The 3766-nt window shown below is 47.0% G+C and overlaps 1 long non-coding RNA gene across 1 annotated transcript in view; it reads right to left on the bottom strand.

Annotated features, from left to right (window-relative positions):
- The window catches only part of LOC115030891, a 5966-nt gene extending 3059 nt beyond the window's left edge, over positions 1-2907 (bottom strand). Inside the window, exon 1 of the long non-coding RNA XR_003836485.1 lies at positions 2827-2907. This is a non-coding gene — a long non-coding RNA (uncharacterized LOC115030891). The remainder of the gene's footprint in view (positions 1-2826) is intronic.
- Positions 2908-3766: the final 859 nt, after the last annotated feature.

The following is a 3766-nucleotide window of genomic DNA, read 5'->3' as shown; positions in this document are numbered from 1 at the left end:
GTGTGTGTGTGTGTGTGTGTGTGTGTGTGTGTGTGTGTGTGTGTGTGTGTGTGTTTGTTTGAGTCAGTGCTTTTTCTTGTAGTCCTGCCTGTCCTGGAACTCACTCTATAGACCAGGCTGGTCTCAGACTCACAGATATCCACCTCCCTCTGCCTCCTGAGCGCTGGGATTAAAGGCATTCACCACCAAACAGCTTTTAGAACCTGTTTCTCAGTCATGAGTACTGGAGTTTGGGTCACAGCAGTCACGCTGCATAGCACACATTAGCTGTAACTCCAGCTCCAAGAGATCCAACTCCCTCTCCTGGCCTCTGTGTATCCCCCACCCCCAGCACACACACACACACATACTCACGCTCGTGTGCATACTCACACAGACACACACAGAGAAATAAACCTCTTGGATCGTTTGTTTCTGAGATACGATCTTGATATGAAGCCTTGGCTGGCCTCAAGTTCATGCAGATCCACCTCCTTTTGCCTCCCAAGTGCTGAGACTAGCATTGTCATACCACATCTTTTAAGGGAAAAAACAACTTCGCATGCTCAGTAAAAGCACTACCATTCACTCTCCATAGCAGGCTGGAGTTCAAGGTAAGGCATTTTAGGCAGTGTTTATGGTGTTGAGTGACGTGGTTAAAGATCCAGACTGCCTTAGGTGAATCTCTGTGCATTTGAGGCTACATCTGTGCATCTGGTGGACATTGTGAGTTCCCAGACAGCCAGAACTAGATAGTAAGACCCTGTCTTAATAATTAATAATAATAAAATATCTGATAAGATATGGATAATCAGCCGGGCGTGGTGGCGCACGCCTTTAATCCCAGCACTTGGGAGGCAGAGACAGGCGAATTTCTGAGTTCGAGGCCAGCCTGGTCTACAAAGTGAGTTCCAGGACAGCCGGGGCTACACAGAGAAACCCTTTCTTGGAAAAAAAAAAAAAGATATGGACAATCATGCTAATTAAGTTAACTAAAAGGATATGAATCAGGGTCAGCGAATAAGAGCATTGAGTGCTCTTCCAGAGCCACATGGTGGCTCACAACCACCTGTGATGGGATCTGATGCCCTCTACTGGTGTGTCTGAAGAGAGTGATAGTGGACTCGCATATGTAAAATAAATAAATAAATCAGAAAGAAAGAGAGAGAGAGAGAGAGAAAGGAAGGAAGGAAGGGAGGGAGAAAGGAAGGAAGGAAGAGAGAGAGAAAGAAAGAAAGAAAGAAAGAAAGAAAGAAAGAAAGAAAGAAAGAAAGAAAGAAAGAAAGAAAGAAAGAATATGAGTCCTTTACTGGCCAGTGACCAAGAATGAGTTCATGACTCAGAGTTACAAAAGCTCAGACGTACAGTGTTTTTCAAAGCAAAGACCATAATTTAATTCCAAGTAAAATGAGGGTCAGAATAACCTTGAAACACTCATTTCTGGCAGAACATAACATTTTTTTCATATTATTTCAGACATTATGTGACAGCTATCTTTTTTATTTGTAACTTCTTGAGTTAATTTTAAGTTTATATATACAATAATTATTTTGGTTAATATATCTGGAACATCTACAACATCATGGAAAGCTCAAATGTGTTGCCAGGCAACTGTTGAGGGGGTAGAAGGTTGAGAACCATCTAAGCTACAGGTGCTCTTGGGTGGCCACCCCTTTAGGGATGCTGACAGACCCTTTCATGGGGGTCACCTATCAGATATCCTGCACGTCAGATATTTACATTAATTTCAGTAGTAAAATTACAGGTATAGAGTAGGAATGAAAATAATTTGAGGATTGGGGGTCACCACAACATTAGGAAGGGTGAGGACCACTGGTCTAAGCAAACACAAAATGGAATCAGGAAAAGAGGGTGTTACCTTACTCACTGGGTCCTTAACCCAGGACTAGGCAAGCATCCAATCAGCTAAGCTATAATCCAAACCCTATTTTGACATTTGAAACAGTCTTGTTCTATGGGCTTGGCAGACCTGTTGTCCCTATGTTGCCCAGAACAGCCTTGAACTTTAGTCAATTCTCCTGCCCCTGTATCTGGAGTGCCAGAATCACAGGAGTAGACCACCACCACACCATGTGCTATTTGGTCCATGCTGGTCTACTGCTTGCTATATAACCCCACTGACTTTGAACTGCTGGCAAACCTCCGGCCTCAGCCTCCAGAGTGCAGGGATTACAAACCAGGATCATCGCCCTGACTTCAACTGTCTTTTTAAAGGGCTATGGTGAGAAAACCTTATCCATTTATCCCCACGTCCCAATTTGTTACAGTCTTCATTTGGTGTAAATTCTAAGTCCCTACTGCATAAATGTTCTCAAAGATGCCTGGAGTGAACATTTGCTACTCAAGATTCGCTCCACCCTCGATTCTCTGAACAGTCTAAACTGCCCGAGAGTTTGAGGGAACCTTCTCCTGGCTTAATAAAAGTCAAGGCCAATTGACCTTCTCTGCTGTCCTTCCACAGGGACCCTGACTAGAGCTCCCAGCAAACCTCAATTCAGAGACAGCTCCCTAGGGCTCACCCACCTGCTAAACTCCTTCTAGGAGGGTACAGAGAGCCCAGGGCAGCTCATGAATGGGCCAGAGAGAGGCAGGAAGCTAGAGGTGTCTGCAACTTCCGACCTAGCTCATGGGGACTTGCCACCGACCTCCAGGTGGCGATGTTGTAGAGAGTTCTCAGCTCTGCAGAAGTTTTGTGCACAGGCCAGCACTTTCCTGCCCTTTCTCTGCGAGCCCTATCTCCTGTGGGAGTGACAGCAGCCAGCTACTGGCTTCAGTCTTCATAGTCTGCATCTTTCTCCGAGATGCAGGAGCTGACACGGACCCTACCTGCCACTGTGTGGGGGTCATGGAGACAGGGAGCAGCTTGGATGCAGCCTGCAGAGCAGTGTCAGTGCGAGCCTTCCAGCAGCGCGGCCACACGAAGATAGACACCGCCTCCGAGTATGCAGATGGTCAATCCAAGGCCATCCTACCCGGCCCTGCGGATTGGGCTGGACTGCAGCGGCTGCAAAGGTAAAGGTCGTGCCTGTCATCCACCCGCAGTGATCAGAGCTGATTCTTCCCCAGTACAGTTTCTTGTGGCTCCTGGGGCTGTGATCGCACCTTGTCCACCCGAGAGCTCTGAGAACCACAAGCTCCTCAGGCTGACTTTACACAAGTCTGCAGTTTCCACCCTTCCAGAAAAGTGGCCCAGGACCCTCTCACAATAGACCAACCCCGGCTCCACCAAATTCCATGTGGCCAGCCTATCTCTAGGGCATTGAGAACACTGGGAATCTCGAACTGTGTAGACTCTCCCCAACTAGTCCCTAGCAGGTGTGTGCCTCTGAACCCTCATCTGATGGGTTTCCTGGGGTTTTTTTGTTTGTTTGGTTGGTTGGTTTGGGTTTTTGTTCATTTGTTTGTTTGTTTTATGTAAGTACATGTAGTTGTCTTCAGACACACCAGAAGAGGGTGTCAGATCTCATTACGGGTGGTTGTGAGCCACCATTTGTTTGCTGGGATTTGAACTCAGGACCTCGGGAATAGCTCCCAGATGCAGTTAATAGCAGTCAGACATCTGCCTGCCTCTGCCTCTCAAATGCTGGGATTAAAGGTGTGCGCCACCACTGTCTGGTTCCTCTCCTTCTTCCATTTCATCTCCTGCTGGTTCATCTATCTGCTGGTTTACCTGTCTCCCATCTCATCTCTCATGGCTCTCCCCTTGTCTCTTTTATCTCTTACTATTTCCCAGAATCCTCTCTCTTCCTACCAGTGTCCCACCTCC

The sequence above is a fragment of the Mus caroli genome, chromosome 4, assembly GCF_900094665.2.
Source record: "Mus caroli chromosome 4, CAROLI_EIJ_v1.1, whole genome shotgun sequence".
Lineage (NCBI taxonomy): Eukaryota > Metazoa > Chordata > Mammalia > Rodentia > Muridae > Mus > Mus caroli.
The sequence above is the reverse complement of the archived record's forward strand: the minus strand, read 5'-3'. Positions and strand labels throughout refer to the sequence as shown.